The sequence below is a fragment of the Anser anser genome (genome assembly GCF_964211835.1).
Source record: "Anser anser genome assembly, chromosome: 3".
Classification (NCBI taxonomy): Eukaryota; Metazoa; Chordata; class Aves; order Anseriformes; family Anatidae; genus Anser; species Anser anser.
Genome location: NC_139722.1, coordinates 12,217,325 through 12,234,783, shown reverse-complemented (window position 1 = coordinate 12,234,783; position 17,459 = coordinate 12,217,325). Strand labels below are relative to the sequence as shown.

Below are 17,459 nucleotides of genomic sequence, written 5' to 3'. Positions count from 1 at the left end.
AGAAAAAATTGTTCTCCTAAGTTTCAACTGTCATCCCAAAATATAATTCCTATCATCATACAAAAGTGAAAACAATTTTATAACATATGGATCACATCCATATGAGCCTTCTACTTTGGAAACTAAAATGATGCTTTTTCTTTTTTTTTTTTTTCCCCAAGGATGAAAAACATCTAACAAACAGGCATGAGTAGGACATCCAGATAAGGTACATCTAGTACATCAACACATCTGGAAATGTGCTGATTTAATGGACAGAAGCCACAATTTTTACAATGTAGTTTGTATAACTGGGCATTTTTAAAACTGTTTTTTCATGCACTTAATATGGAATCATTAAGAGTTGATTATGACTTATTGTGAATAAATCATCTACTATATATAAAATGATGACAAAAATGAATGATGTAAATAATGTTGACAAGGCTGAAACTCAACAGAATTACAAAAGCAAGAATATTTGCTAGTATTTGAGGAAACTGTAGCTTATAATGGCAAAATGCTGTACAATGCTGATAATCAAACTGTAAATATTTTTCCCTGAGGAAGCACAGCTCAAAATTACCTGCTGAATTTGGAATAATCAGTAACAACACTTAGACATCCTATGCTGTACTTGTAAGGTGAAACCAAGTGAACCTAAATTTTTTATCCCAGCTATTTTAAAGAGAATGGATGGCAATTTCCTATTCATAACTTTTAAAGTTATCTTAGTTTAAATGAGACTAAATATAAGAGAAAAACTAAGTATAAAGTACTTTAAATGCTGATGCATCCTTTAATTTGTTAGCATGTAAGACTACAAAGAATAGGAAAAATGAAAAATATGATATGATTAAACATGGAAATCATGATGAAAAATATTATGCCCACATTAATATAAGCAAGCTTATACCTGTTTAAAATGAATAACAAATAAGTAAAAATAGAGAAAAGCATTTTTTTTTAATTTTTATTTTAAGGAAGGTAACAGAGTAGAATGCCACTGCTAAGTAACAATTCTTTGGCATAAAAAACAATGTAGTATTCTTCCTTCTTATTTTTTTAAAGCTTCAACAATCAGACAACAGATTATAATAAAAAACACTGGCTTTTTCTCTCTTGAAAAAAATAACATCCTTTTGTTCATACAGTTTCATGTATAAGATGGTTTCTGACATATACCATGAAGCCACAGCGTAGCTACAGTGTTAACTTATATGCTTATATTTATTTACAAAAATCTTCCTCTCCGCAGACACAGAAAAATCCCTAAAGAAGGAAGAAATAACAAGTAGACAAGCACAGAGATAAAACTTCCATTCATCAGCACTCAGTTCTGCCCATCCTGTTGATTGAGCTGGATGGGAGCATATTTTCCTGTGATCCCAAGCCTTCCTGACACTGCTGCAAATTGCAAGAGCATTGCACAAGAGCAAAGCACGTTGTTTGTGTCTTCAGCAAGCCCCAGGAATCAGGCATAGCGTACAGGTAGGTAGGCTGTTCCTCTCCACTATTTCACAGCATGTAGTGATTTGATATAGCTGAAGGTCAACACTATAAATGAGACATCCTAGCAACTGGTAAATGGTTTCCGTACTGACTGCTTCCTAAAACAACTGCAAGACTATGTTGATTTAATAAGCATTTTGCTTTTAAATTCGGTTATTATTCTTTATAATCTATTTTCATATATTCAGGTGTTGCTAGTTTGAAAGAGAAATGGAATTTCAGTAATACTCCTGGTATGAATAAAGATCAGTTAATCATTTTGATCAAAATCTCCCTTTTAAATATTTTTCACAGTCAGAAAAAAAAAATGGAAATTATGGGGGAGGAAAAATAAATTGAACAAGGACTACTGCGTTCATAAATCCAGGAAGAATTTAATGTTCTTTTTTCAAGAATATGCATCAGACATTTGTGTTCAACAAAAGCCTTAGGGGAAAAAAAAATAATCTTTAAGAACATGAAGATTATTCTTGAGTTTCATGCTGTACAGCAGTAAAGTTAGATGGCTTCCGTCTCCTGCTTGGTCAAAACTAAACATGGCCAACTGTCAACATCTTACTTGGGAGAGAACACAGAAGCCTTTCTTTTTTATAAAGTATCTTGTAAACTGATCAACATCATTCTCACATAAAAGATATACCAGTTATATACATATATATAGATATATACATAGAGATATATGATATAGATACACGATACATTATTGTAGATCATAACTGGAATACAATTTTACATAGAATACATTATTATGTGTACAAAAACACATATACAGAAAAAATAAGCTTTATAAACCCCCTACATTTTTTGTGTATTTTAAACTGTGTATAGCACATTAAAATAGACTCAAGATGAGGAAAGAAAACTGATAAAATGTCTACAAATCAGATGTCCTGTTAAACATCAGATAACTTGTTAAACATCAACAAATTTTTAAAAGGGACCATCCTACAGAAAGGCTTAAAAAAGTCATACCCAGCACCCTGAAAAAAAACTAAATGTCCAGTAAGTAATAGACTAAAAAATTTATAAACCAAATTTTTCAAAGAAGACAACAAATCATTTAGAAAAATCCATAAACAAGAGGAGTAATACATGAGATTGGGCAGTAAAGACCGCAGATTTAACATTGTGTATATTTGTCTGTGTGTGGAGTTGCCTACACCTACAAATTTTCCATATACCCACCCACACCTAAACAACTCTGATAGACCGTAACATACATTTCTCTAGACTTATGCTATTATTCAAAATTAAATTAAACACTTATTAGATTATCGCAGAGTTTGAAATGAGAAAATGATCGGGAATTACTGTCTGTTTTGCAAAGATGAGGAATCTAGAACACAATAAGACTTTAAAACTTAAACCCCAGCTCTCTTAGCATATGATGCCTAAAAGGGATCTTCCTGGTAATAAATAAATGAGCTCTGAACTGTGGGCCTTTTCAATATGTAGCTAATTATCACCTACAACTCTCATTTAAAAGTTAAACGTCCAGGGTGGGAGACTCTTAGCCAGATGGTTACTCACCTAAGTCTCTATGACAAACAAGACATGCTGCCATGTGGTGGTATCACAGCCAGCTGCAGAGAGTGCAAAATGTCTTGCACGGATGATGATTTCTTTATAATAAAGTTTATTTAGGTACAATTATGTCCACTAAACTGCTGAAAAATCAACGTGTTTTAGGTCCAAGAAATAAATCTACAGTTGACCTATTACCCATTTTTTACCAAACTTATCTAAAAGATAAGATTGAAAACAGAGTACTGATTAACGGATTATTAGACTCAAATGATGTTTCATGGACTGGATCCTCTGTTTTAGAAAATACATTATGTCTGCAGAAGAGGAAATATAATCTAAATCAATGAAAATTCAGCAGTGAAGCAGCTGGGTCAGTGGTGTAGATCCCACAGATTTGAGCACCAGGACTGCCATTTATACAATTAGAGATATTTCTTATCAGTCTGAAAACTACAGGGTGCTTTTCATGTAACCTAATTTAGGACATCTGCATTTGAGCTAACCACTCAAAGTTCCTTTTACAGACAGTGGAAAAAATAGGCACTTCTGGGCTGACATTAAATCTCAAGTATTTTAGATGTTGAGGATGAGATAAACCATAAAAGTGCCTATTTCTTCCAACTGACTATACTGGCAGCACAGCGTGGCTAACTCAAATCATAGAATTACAGAATTATAGAATTATAGAATCATAGAATGGCTTGAGTTGGAAGGGATCTTAAAGATCATCTAATTCCAACCCCCCTGCCATAGGCAGGGATGCCACCCACTAGATCAGATTTGCCAAAGTCCCATCCAGCCTGGCCTTGAACACCTCCAGGGATGGAGCATCTACAGCTTCTCTTGGCAACCTGTTCCAGTGCCTCACTACCCCAGTGAAGAATTTCCTCATAATGTCTAGTCTAAATCTATCCTCTTTTAGTTTAAGACCATTCCCTCTTTTCCTATCATTATCTACCCGAGTAAAGGGCCCCTTTCCATCCTTTTTATAAGACCCCCTTAAGTATTGAAAGGCCAAAATGTGGTATCCCCAGAGCCTTCTCTTCTTCAGGCTGAACATCCCCAGGTCTCTCAGCCTTTCTTCATAGGAGAGGTGCTCCAGCCCTCTGATCATTCTCATGGCCTTTCTCTGGACTCACTCTAACGGCCCCACATCTTTCTTGTGCTGGGGGCCCCAGACCTGGACACAGGGCTCCAAGTGGGGCCTCACAAGGGCAGAGCAGAGGGGGACAATCCCCTCCCTCCACCTGCTGGCCAGTCCTCTGTTGATGCAGCCCAGGATGCAGTTGGCCTTCTGGGCTGCAAGCACGCACTGCTGGCTTGTGTCGAGCTTTTTGTCCACCAGAATCCCCAAGTCCTCTGCAGGGCTGCTCTCGATGAGTTCTTCTCTTAGTCTGTCCTCATGTCTGGGATTGCCCCAAGCCCAGGTGCAACACCTTGCACTTGGACTCGTTCAACCTCATGTGGTTCACATGGGCCAACTTCTCCAGCCTGTCCAGGTCCCTTCGAATGACACCATTTGTTCCTTCTTTTGTATCAACTGCACCACTCAGCTTGGTGTCATCTGCAAACTTGCTGAGGGTGTGCTCAGTCCCATTGTCTATGTCATTGATGAAGATATTGAAAAACACTGGTCTCAAGACAGACCCCTGAGGGACACCACTTGCTATTCCAATGTCTGAATTTGGTCAAGGGAATGTTAGCCCACATTTACACTGAGATGTCAGTGACTTGAGAAGGTAATATAATATGGCTTCAGAAAAGGATGAAGAGAAATTAAAGTGAGAAAAGATTGTGCAATGAACTTCACTGCACAATACAATGCCATGAACTCTAAACAATTTTTGCATATAGAAAGCCGTTGCACCGGGGCAATCTGTGCTCTGGAAAGCATTAGCATGACTGGAATATTGCTGGAATCTAAGTGAACTCATTCAGAATTACGTATCTCTATCTGGCAAAGCACTATGAAGCACAGACACATCTTATGACCAACACTATTATTTTATCTTTAACCCCTTGTTAAGCTGTCACTTTTCCACTGGGCAAACTCAGCAGGATTAGAGGAAGGAAATATCTTCACTGAGACTAGTGTTTGCAAGAAACCTTTAGGCTGAGGCATCTAGGCTGCCCTTCAGTTGCTAGATTGAACATGACAGTAGAGTTGCACTATTCAGGAAAGAGAAAGTGGAACACACATTGCTTTTAGTCCCTGGGCAGCTCTTCAGAAGAAAAGGAATGAGGAGCTGTCCCCCTCCTCAGGCTTGTCACTTAGGAAGGCAACTGGCTAAGAGCACAGGAATCATATGCTGCAATCAGCTTCTGGAAAGTTCACAGTTAAGGTATTGAAGAAATATAAAGAGGGGATCTATCTTATTGCTTCATCCTAGTTTATGAGCACAGGGTGTAATGAATCTTTGTCTAATGATGAATGCCAAAGTACAGTGCAATATAGGGAACAGGTCTGAATAGGTTTGCCATTTTCATAGACTTGCACAGTTCCAGTTCAGTTATTAGAAAATTATTTATACTCGTAGTTTTTAAACTGGGAATATATGTGCTCTTTTGGCTTACAACAGTCTTCAGAGCAAACCACTTTGCCTGTAAAATTCTTTCAAAAATTGTTATCTAAGTCAATGGAGAGGTGTATTACAGAGACATTTTTAGCTACTTGTCTAACACTTCTGATCCAGAGAGAAAAATTACTGATCCAAACCTCAGGACTGTTGGGTCACATAACGTTACATGGAGTTAAATACAATTGAAATTTCCTTAGACCTTGTTAAATCTGATGAAAATGTATTATAAGTAATGGTTAGTTAAAATATCTAGTCTAAGGGCTCTATTAGTTTCTGGGTTTATTAAACCTCATCCAACTCAGTACTGCTATCATTTCTTTGGTGTTATATTTCAGTACACCATCCAGTTAGCAGCAGCCTGCAGGGATACAATAATGAGCTAGAGGCATGGTTGCTTTTTTTTTGTTTGTTTTGTTTTGTTTTTCACAGTGAGTTGGTTTTAAATTGATTTCAACTTGGTCCATGATTTTTGGTTCACCTCCCAAATTATAGAAACTGACAGCCGCATTATTGAAAAAAACAGCAGCTGGGAATGACTTGAAGTATGCCGTCCAGTAATTTAGATATCATGTAGTATATATACATATCATGTATTTATGGCTACAAAAATCATGATCAGTAAAGAATCTGAAAATTGGAAGATGAATTGTGTACAGTATACACTACTGTATAACATGAAATACTTTATCAAATTGTTAAGAATTAAAAATCTGTGTTAAAAATGAAATAAGATTCTGTTCACATAACAAACATTCATTATTGCTATATTAAACCCAATTTTGATAAGCACAAAAATGCATGTAATAATGAATAAACATTTTCCATTAATCTCCAGATACATAGATACTCAGGCAACCACAGTGTAATAAACATATCCAGAAATGTTGATAATGCTTCTGACAACAATTTTGCAAAGTTATTTGCTGCATTCGTTTCAGGTGTTCTTGTTTCAAGTCTATACTGCTACAGCATCATTTGTTTCTGACAGCCATACTATACTCTTCCCCCTTTTGCTTGGTTTACTTTTCTATCAGTACTAAGCAAATCACAGGAGCAAGTACAAATATTTAAATTCTCTTATATAATAAGCCACATTTTAATTTTAAAATATAATACATACACAGTAATCTTCCATTTTTATATATATAATAATCCTCCTTTACACACATACACGTATATATATATATACACACACTCCTCCTTTATATAAAAAATATACACTTAATTTTTGGTACAAACCTCCTTTGAGAGCAAGCAGCCATTCTGGGAGAGGGCTTGTGTCCCTGGTAACTGGTTACTCAACGGAGCAGAGGACATGGCAGACTCCAGAAATGAGGTGGTAAACAGAGATGTGGGATCTCTGGGGATCTGACAAGTAGAAAAAAAAAAAAAAAAGGATGGAAATGTAGCAAAAATGGCTAACTATGAGGCTTCAAAAGGGAGTGAAAGTTATTCAGGGAGGTTCAGGGAAGCAGAAACACTTGATAATAACACCTGATGCAGGGTCAAACCATTTATGATGGTTCTCACAGGTAAAGGGTTTTTGAGTTCTTAGGAGTCTTAGGAAGCAGGTTCCGAGAAAATCACCCTTCTTTGTCCCTCCCTCTTCATCCTCCCTCATCAAATATAATAATCTATCAGCACATGCTCAGGTGCTCCCTGAGGTCAGCAGCAAGTGTGTGTGGTGATGTATTATGTTACGGAACACTTGTTTACAAGCTTAAAAAGTATTTTACACATTTATCACAGAAAAGCAGTAGAGTTAGCTCAGTACTAGTCATTTTAAATGTCATGCCTATCTTTATATTATGCATTTTAATAAATATTTACAAATTTGTACTTTAATAGTTACTTTTGTTTTATATGCTGATATAGTAGTTTGTCTTCAGTGTGGCACTACACTTTCCAGCTGAGTGCACTTGGTGTTGTATTTTGGAGAGAGAAGCAACAACATGATTTTGACAAATACAAATGTTGGCAATTAGAAATGTGGGTTAACACATACAGAAAAAGATTACCTAGTATTACAGATGGAAAGATTTAACTGCAAATGAAATGGTGAAATATTTTTTCAATGTGTTGGATAACTTCTTTTGGCTCTGATGAGCACCTCTGTCTGTTGGTTTTGCACACATTACTTCCTGTAGCCTACCTTCTGAGATGCATCTCCACTCTTAGCAGTACATCCTGCTTTTCCAAGTTTGGTTCAAGAGTGCTGATTCTCAAACCAAATTATATCAAAATGTATTAGATCTGAAATAAATTGTACTATGAGAAGTCATTGTGTCTCGCAAGGTAGTTTAATTATAATAAGACAACTTCTTTATTTTTACTTTTTAATTACAGAAAGTCCACGAAGTTATAAGTACATTTTCTCCTTAAGCCAGTAAACAGTCCTGATGTTCTCTCCATCTAGCCTCCTGTCAGTTTTAAGTAGAAAGTATATTCATGTTACGGGCTACAAGTGTATTACTAATGCATAACTGTATGACAAACAGTAATAATAAAGATGATGACAAAAATGAAGCCAAAGTGGTTCCATCCCCACTACCCTCCCCAAAAGGCTAGGTAGCATCTTGTTTGTTTTGGTGTGCATTGGAAAAAATAGGTATTTCATTATTAAGAAATCTGCTAATCTCTCTAACATTTCTGCCTTTCCCTTTATTATTTGCAGTAATTCCACAGCTGTGCTTCAACTTTATTTCTTATTTTTATTTTTATTTATTTATTTATTTATTTTTACATGCCACAATTATAGTATTTTAGCTAAGGACAATCACTTATGGATCAAATAAACAAGCAATACCCTCTTGGAACATCTCAAGACTGCATGACCATTTTGACTTCATAGGAATTGTTTTGTATATGTAAGAGTTCTGCCTTGAGCTAAATGGCAGGGGAAAACATGATGCTATGTTTAGGACATTTATAGAAAATGAAATGCTTGTAAGTTTTGTCATTCCTAAGCTTCTAAACAACCATTTTTTACTTGAAGCTTACACTTCTCAGGTCCAGAACGTCAACTTTTTATTTCCACTTGAGCAAATGCTCACTTAAGAAGAGCAACCGGAACAGCTTCTGTAGGGAACACAGCTTACTGGTGTAAAGTCTGGGCTCATGCCATTTAGCTTTAGACAGTTTACTAAGTGCCTAAATTTAAATGTATTTTTTCTTGATTCTCAGTTGCCAGGTTTCTGGTCTGAATCACTCTTTCAATGCTTCTTTTTATTTCCATTGACACCAGAGGCAATGCAAGGAAACAGAAAATTAACTCAGCTATCAGATTTAGGTATCTAAAGTTAGGCATTGCATGCACTTCTCAGTTGTGAGTGTATTATGTAACATCCAAGATGATGTTACATAAATAGTATTTTCTTTGCATTTCATTTCATGAACCTGACAAAATGAAGACTAACAAATAATGTCATTAATAAAAACAATGAGTTATAAATTATTTGGTTTGGCACATAAAAAAGTGACCTGAATACATAAACTCTTTACATTTCATAAAAAAAGAAAATGTAATATTAGTAAAGTACATCTTGCTTTATCTATATTCTTAGGGGCATCACTTAAAAAAATGAGTAAGACAGATGAATGTGAAAGATACGCATAAAATGTAATTTTCATATAATTATATATAGCACAGTAAAGAAGCAAGACAATCTACAGTCATTTTGAAACAGATAATCTCAGTCACACTCATTGTTTTCTGTTGAGTATCAAGGATCTCACCCTTTTCCAACTGCAGTGTGTTACAGCAGCTCCATTTAATCATAAAGCCTTGAAGCAGCTCCCTTCTGCCAATCCTTGCAGCCGCATTGCTGCTTTCAGCTCCCTATGTAACAGACAAGTAAATTCCAGCATGCAGAAATTGCATGAAGGGGGCACAGAAGGGAGAAAGAAAATATCTCCTTCAAACGGCCTGGCAGAACATGAAGTATATAGTTATAGATCTAGATACATGCTCAAATTCTTTCTCATTACATTTATTCTGCTGTTGATTCTTGCACAAAGCATGTGCGTAGATGTCATTAATCACAGAATCATAGAATGTACAGAATCATTAGCAAGTATATAATCATCAGCAAGTATTCTGCATAAAGGAAGAGAGAAAATACACCCACTGAAATGGTATTCTGCAATTAAAGTGGTGTCTGTAAATTAGGAAGTAATGAAAAAAGAGAAAGAAAGGAGAAAGAAAAAGAAAGAGAGAGAGAGAAAGAAAAAGAAAGAAAAAGAAAGAAAGAAAGAAAGAAAGAAAGAAAGAAAGAAAGAAAGAAAGAGAAAAAGAGAGAGAGAAAAAAGAAAGAAAAAGAAAAAAAGAAAAAAGAAAAAAGAAAAAGAAAAAAGAAAAAAGAAAAAAGGAAAAAAAAGAAAAAAGAAAAAAAGAAAAAAAGAAAAAAAGAAAAAAAGAAAAAAGAAAAAAAGAAAAGAGAAAAAAGAAAAAGAAATATCTCATTACCGGTAAGCCACCTGCTGATACAATGACTCCTCTCAGAGACTACTGTGTCTTTTAATAGTGAAATCTCTACTCTGAAGCAAAGAAGGGAGAGAAAAAATGAGAGGAAGATCCTCGATTTCATTAGATTTTGAATTTCCCTCTGGAGATGCCTATCTCCCTTGGTCTATCTCTCTTCTCCTTAAGCAGAAGCTTAGGGCATCCCTTGGCTTCTTTCAAAGGCATAAGCAGACGTTTAGGATTCAGTGTCCAAAGCTTAAAGGAAACCTGTGTAAGCCATCGGAAACTGTAAAAGGAGCATATACCTAGACTTATGTGCTATTCATTTCCATGCTAAGAATTCTTATGCTTACACTGTTCATTCTTATGCTAAAATAAACTCTGATACAAATTAAATAGAAAATTTTGGGTCAGATCCTGACTTTGTTTAAATTCCTGTGGCTCCATTATAAGCAATCTGTTATTTAGCTTCAAAAAATATTTAAAGTTGCTAACTGGCAACAATTAGCTCCACTTGCAATATCTGAAGAACCAAACAGCAAGAAAATGAAAAATCCTACAATTATCTATATGATAAACAAGCATGGAGAATCTATTTCTCCAGAGACTAAAATACAGTATCATCATTTACATAGATTAAAAATGAATGTGAAGCGGCTGAAAATGCCAATGGTCTGAACTGGTAAAATTCCACACCCAGCTAACAAAAGCCTTCAGTTATTGCATAAGGTATAAGACAGCACAGTCTAAAACATGCCATAATAGCACAACTGATGATAATACCATGATTTCCTTTTTAGTGATAACTCTATGCATCATTTATTAGGCAACATTTATTAAATTGTTGATTTATGGCAAAATAAAGCTTTTTCATGGGCATTTTAGATTGAGCAGTAACACAGAGAGTTTTCACTTATATTTACTTTTCAAATAGTCATTTGTATGGCATTGTTACTCTGATGCAATGCATAAAAAAATAAGCCAAATTTTTCTAGAATGATTAATAGCTTACAGTTTCTCTATTTATATATTTATTTTTAATGAGCATCATGTTTCCAAATGCAGTTGAAACTATGAAACTATGATCTAGGTAACCTGTTTTTATACAGAATTATCCAAATGTAAACAAGGAAAGTCATACATGAAAACACATTATGGAATATCTTCTGCTTAAACTACATTTTTGTATTGTAGATGGGAACTCTGCCACTGGACTTAATGAAAAAAAGAAAAAAAAAGCCACATGAAAAGTCCTATTTAAATGTGCATTATCCCAAATGTTTTAAAATTCAACCTATACTTCTATTTTTTTGCAGCAAGCAAATGCTCAGCACCTTCTTGAAAAGCATGCCCCTCAAGGATATTGACAGGCATGTCATCTGTAACTGACAGTCACTCAGCAGACAACCCTAAGCTAGCTTTCAACTAACTGACGGAGATATCGCCACCTCGGTAGCTATGAAAGAATGAAACAGCAGCAAAACCACCCAAGACACCGAGGTATTACCCAGACTGGCTGCCAACGCAGAGCTCTGTACTCACGTAGCTACACTGCTGTCTCTAGAAGAGTTACCATGATGAGGTGAAGTCATGCAGTAACTGAAATATGGACACAATCAAAATAGGTCACACAACTAGTATTGCACAGTGATGCCAAGAGAAAAACTTACAAAAAACAGAATAAGAGACTGAAAATAGGAAGGAACAAACTGGTTAAAGCTTGTCAAGCAGATGCCACAGCACTCTATCTTTCATTATGCTAAAGATGATTATTAATGATCTGGCAGGCAGAGCAAGCAATGAGGTAGTAAATATGAAGATGACACAAAACAATTTAAATTAATCAAGACCAAATAAAACAGGAATTTCAGAGATACTCGGTGAAGTGAATCACCTCCCAACTGTTTATGCTAAGTCTGGAAGCAATCTAAATTTTTTGCATTTTCAGGCTGCATTTTTTTTTGCACATGCAGAAAATCAAAATATGAATTGAGGAACAGGAATGTTCTGGGAAATTAAAATACATATGTATATAAAATCTTAAAATTATCATCTTATTGCACAAAAATTAAATCTGGGTGTAAAATTAGAGATTTTTGCATATCACACAAGGATAACTTTTGAATTCAATTGTCTGTAAAGTGAAAATATCTTCCCGTGTATTTGTACAGTACCTAACACATCAGTTTGTGTTATAATTGGATTTTTTTGGGCGTTTCACCAGTACACTAAACATTTTTACCATCTATCATGTGTCCTGCATATTCATGATGTTTTTTTTTTTTTTTCTGAAATAAGTAGCAGAATAAAAATGGTCTTGACTTGCTCTAGCTACTCCATTTTGTATGTGCCTTTATTTTGTCCTCCTTTCGTCTCCTTGCTGTATATGTCTACTTTCCTTAGGGTTACTCTTAGGACATGCTAAATGTAATTAATTTATGTATGGTAAACAGTAACAGAACTCACCGTGCATAAAAGTAAACGTTTATGTGCTTCCTTGCCACAGGAAGGGTCTACCAATTAGCTGTATGCCACACACGGTCATCAGGTGCCATGGTCTTTACTACTACCAGAGCACCTACTGCCACTGCAGCAGTGACAACAAGTGAAGGGCAACAGCAGTTAGGTTTTATATTGAAGGGCAACATCAGCTGGGTTTTATATCAAAGGGATGAACAGCATTACACCAGTTAAAACATCTAATGCTAACTTCAATTCTATTTTCAGACATCCGTTAGAAAGAGCTCTTGCTGAAAGTGTAGCTCATGGTGTGAGGCGCTGCCCCCACACACCTGGTGGTTACGGGGAGCTCCAACCCATGGATGGCGGTATGGCCCACGATGTGAGGCTACATCCCCACACACACGATGGTTCCGGATGATGCTGGGGGCTCCGGGAGAAGCCTGTATTTGACCCCTGCTCACTGGGAGTGCTGGGGAACATCTGTGGCAATCGTGAATCATAGAATCATTAAGGTTGGAAAAGACATCCAGGACCATCTGGTCCAACCATCCCCCTACCACCAATGTCACCCACTAAACCATGTCCCTAAGCACCACGTCCAACCTTTCCTTGAACACCCCAAGGGACAGTGATGCCACCACCTCCCTGGGCAACCCGTCCCAATGCCTGACTGCTCTTTCTGAGAAGAAATGTATACTAATTTCCAACCTAAACCTCCCCTGGTGCAACTTGATGCCATTCCCTCTAGTCCTATCACTAGTTACCTGTGAGAAGAGGCCGACCCCGAGTTCACCACACCTTCCTTTCAGGTAGTTGTAGAGGGCAATAAAGTCTCCCCTGAGCCTCCTCTTCCCCAGACTAAACAACCCCAGTTCCCTCATAGGACTTTTGCTCCAAGAGAAGATAAGCAAAGACCGGGGTGTCCCTGGACACTGCCCCACCTCGCCTGAGGGAAGCCCCACACTGTGCCCGAGACGTGGGGACTCCCCTAAGTCCAACCTGAACCCCGCTCTCCCCTCAGAGGTTTCCCGGTGCCTCCACCTTCCCCCCCCCAACACGACGCCTCAGCCCCGGGCGCACTCCTCACCCACCCCTTCCCCTCCCCTCCCTCACGCCCTCGGCGGGCGGCGGCCGCGCGCATGCTCGCGGCGGGCGGGCGGCGCGTGCGCGGGGCTGGCGGCGGGGGCGCGCGCGCGCGGCGCTCTGCAGTGCGGGGCGGGCGGCGGCGCGGGGGCGCGCACTGAGCTGCGGCGCTGAGCGGCGGGCGCGCAGCTTGAGCCGCCGTCCCTCCGGCCCCAGCGCCTTGCTTTCCCTTCATCCTCCTCCTCTTCCTCACCGCACGCTCTGTAAGTGCCCCCCCCTCTGGGGAAGGAGGGGAGCGGGAAGCGCGTTCGCGGCTCCGCGCTCGTCCCCGCCGGGAAAGTTGCTCCGCGGCGGCGCGCATTGGCGAGGCGGAGGGGAGCGGCGGGCGGGTGGAGGGGGAGCGCGCTCCGTGGCTCGTTCGCGCTTGGAAGCGGCTCGGTGACAGTGGAAGTGTTGGGCGGGTTTTTTTTGGGGGGGGTGAAAAAGAGCGAAAAGGTCGCTGGGGTTTGGGGCTTCCAGTAGGAAACAAACCCAAAAACCCGCGCGGGGCGGGAGCAGCCCTCGCAAGGTCATCCCAAAGCGGCGGGCAGGCAGGAGCGCGCCCCATCCTTGCGGTGCCCGTAAGAACCTTTCATTTTTTTTAAATTATTTTTTATTATTATTTTTTTTTTTTTTAGCTGAGTTGTTCTCTAGCAGGACGGGCGCGTCCCCGAGCGGGGGCTGCCCCGCGGCCGGCCGGGGCAGGAGGGGAAGCCGGAGGTGGGAGGAGGAGGCGAGAGGCGCTGCGCGGCCCCGCTCCGCTCCCCCCCGCAGGCGTGAGAAGGAGGCGGAGGGACGGGGAGACGCGAGGCGAGAGCGCTTCGCCTCCGGAGAGCAAAACAAAGGAGCGGCAGGAGCAGGTTGAGGCACAGCGTGAGCAGCGCGGGAGGGGAAGGGGAGGGATGGGGGGGAAGGAGGCGATTGCGGCGCTGCCCCCGCTGCTCGGGATGCGCGGGGGGCTTCGGGGGGGGGGGGGGCGGGGGGGGGCGCAACTTTGCGCGCCCCCCCGAGGAGCGGGGATGGGGACTTTTTTTTTTTTTTAATTTCTCCGTAAAGCCGGGTCGTGGGTGCTGTGCTGGGTGCGGTGCGGAGCCCCGCTGGTCCGGCTCCGGTGAGGGGGGAGCTGCTGGAAGCCCCCTCCCCTATTTCCCCCTCAATTCCCCCCCCCCTTCCATGCATGCCGCCACCTGCAGGGTGTCCCCCCTTCCTCATCCCCAACCCCATCAGCCTTTACTTTATCGGGCTGTCCCCCCCTTCCCCATTTCCTCCCCCCCCTCTTCCTTTGCTCTAGCCTGAGGTTGGCTCCTCCACCCCCCAATGTGGGGAGAAACCACAAGGATTTATTATTATTATTATTATCTGGGGGGGGGGGGACGAGATCTTATGTAACTACAGACACCCCCCTCCCTTCCTCCCCACCCTAAGATGAGCCTGCTTGCGGGCTTTACAGAGCTGGGATGGGGCTCCCCGCTTTTTTGGGTGAAAAAGAGGGAGCCCGAGCCTGGCCCCGCAGTGGTCGCGGAGCCCCGGGGGTGCCCGCAGCTGCGGCACCGCCCGGGGACCCGGACATCTCGGGGTGCACCTAACTGCACCGCCTGGCTTCACGGCCAGGGTAAGTGGAGAGAATGCACCCAAAGGCCAGGGGAATTAGAAAACCTCCCCTTTTCATCGGGATTGAGATGTGGTTACTCGCACGCCAGAGCCCTGGGCAGTTAGCGAAAGGGGCGAATGTAGGGATAAACGCCGTGTTCTGGCGCTGAAGGTGTTAACGGAGCAGATGCGTTTAAGAGATACAGCTACTTTTCCCAACGATTCCGCTGGCAAAATATTTTTAGCGATATTTTATAGCGAGCGTTTCTGTCGATAGGCGTTTTCTTCCTTTGTATATCGGAAAGTTGAGCGCTCAGAGATCTCGCCACCTCTTTCCGAAGAAGAGAAAGATGCACGTATCTATTAACTGGGATTTGCTGAGGAGCAGAATCCTCACATTCAGAGGAAAATGAGTGTGTGAGGAAGCTCAGTCTTTGTAAAATGCATATTCACTGCCTCTTTTCAGAGTACATGCTTATTAGTAGTTTGTTTCTATGGCACGCTTTCAAATTTATTAGATTTCACTACGACTCTTTTTCCTAACAAAATGCTTTTTTTTTCTTTTCTTTAAGAACGCAGCTCATTTAACAACATCCATTTACTTGAAAAGTTTTCCAGTACAATGTTAAACAGCACTATCCATTTCAGTTTTGCGGATTGCGATCAATTTTAATTAAAACTTTAATTACATTTTGCCTCTCCACTCAAACAAAGCATGTATAGTGGTCTGGGCTAATGCTGCTGTCAAGAAAAAATAAGGAAACACGTTCTTAATCTTCATCGTGTATTATTCCTGCTTTTGAATTAAGGACTGAATCCTTGTCCTGATGGGCTCGAAAGGAACTGAATCACAAACTTTTGTGGCACAGAACCGCAGTACTTAGTCAGGTTTGTGGGCTGCTCCATCTTCTGGCCCCATACAAACACATGGTACAAAAAAATTACACCAGTGAATTTTCCCTGATTTTTAGAAGTGCCTCACGTTGTGGAACATTGAACTATTGACACCACATCAGCTGTGTTGTTGAGCAACACCTGTCTCAGACGGTCACGACTTTACGTAACCACCCAACTGCAGGATGCCAGAGCTGTCCCCGATGCTTTCCATTGCATTTCATAGTTCCCCGTGTACACTCCCAGTAACACACCAGAAGAACCACTGTTGTTACAACACTGTGGCACCAACCTGAGCTAAAATGTGGACAGAAGGGTAAAGCAAAGCCTCACTGTGGGCTGGGATAGGGTGGGGTTGGGCAGGGCAGAACAGAAGGATGGCGCTTCTGCTTGTGGAAATCCCACTGACTGTGTAGGGTGGCGATGGTGCAGCAAAGCTGGCTTTGATGCTGCTCAGAGAAGCATCCCGCTGCCTGCAGCGCTCTGGGCTGTGCCAGGTCTCCTCACCAGCCCTCCAGCACCTCTCTGGTACCTGCCGTACTGCGCTCCCGCGTCGCCCTTCCTTCTCCTCTCATCGGTCTGTTGGGGTGGTGTAGCCCTCTGGACTTTTCTGTCTCCACTCTTCATTCAGCTGCAAGCAGGATCTGAATCTCAGAGTGTAGATTCCTTTCAGCAGGCACATGGACGTAGCGAACTTTGTTATGGAGCTTCTGAAATTGTTTACTTGTCAAGCTGTTCTGGTTTTGTTTTTCAGTTTTGGAATTCTAATTTTGTCTGGCTGCACTGTGCATTCCTATGTTTTCGTATTTCTTTTCTTTTTTTTTTTTTTTTTTTAATTGCATCTGTGCCTCGCACTCATTTAGGGATTCAGTTCTGCAAATTCTGCAGATTCCCCTGGATTTCCAGAAGTTTGTGTCGCTGGGGCAAATAATGCTGGCTCATCCTCTGAGTGTGAATTAAACAGCAGTGTACACTAGTTGGAATTAGTTAGAGGGTTTAAAATATGATAGGTAAATTTGTTTTTAAAGTACTTAGAAAGACATAGCACTTACCATGAGAAACTGCGTTCCTTATCTGTGATGTAACATTTTCTGTGATGGTCTTTGTCCCTTCCTTTTTTAATGCATGTTTTTTCCAGTGTGGGTTGGGGCTAAATGCCCTTTGTTTTTAACAGTTGTCTAAAGGGAAGCTTGTTTCAGAGTGGTTTTGATTGCCTATGGATTCTGCCCTTTCTTTTAATTTTGTGTTACACTCATAAAGACGAGCAAATGTGGTCTTCCTGCATTATTTCTCTTGCCTAAGTTTGTCTCAGACTTCATCATAATGAGGCA

General features: G+C 40.5%; 1 protein-coding gene and 1 long non-coding RNA gene across 9 annotated transcripts in view; one reads left to right on the top strand and one right to left on the bottom strand.

Moving 5' to 3' along the window:
- Positions 1 to 972: 972 nt before the first annotated feature.
- LOC310896223 lies at positions 973 to 13,568 on the bottom strand. Its single transcript, XR_014581293.1, has 4 exons — positions 12,852 to 13,568; positions 11,602 to 11,658; positions 9,333 to 9,435; positions 973 to 6,965 (listed from the first exon to the last, which is right to left on the bottom strand). It is a non-coding gene; the product is annotated as an uncharacterized lncRNA (long non-coding RNA).
- Positions 13,569 to 13,690: 122 nt separating this feature from the next.
- VSNL1 (visinin like 1) overlaps positions 13,691 to 17,459 on the top strand; it is an 88,498-nt gene continuing 84,729 nt past the window's right edge. The window contains exon 1 of one of the 8 annotated variants that reach the window (XM_083827974.1): positions 13,691 to 13,868. The gene's annotated coding sequence lies outside the window, so the exon portion shown is untranslated. Of the gene's footprint in view, positions 13,869 to 13,990; positions 14,226 to 14,251; positions 14,518 to 17,459 lie in introns of those variants that run through there. The other 7 variants (XM_083827980.1, XM_083827978.1, XM_083827981.1 and 4 more) reach the window with 7 other exon arrangements.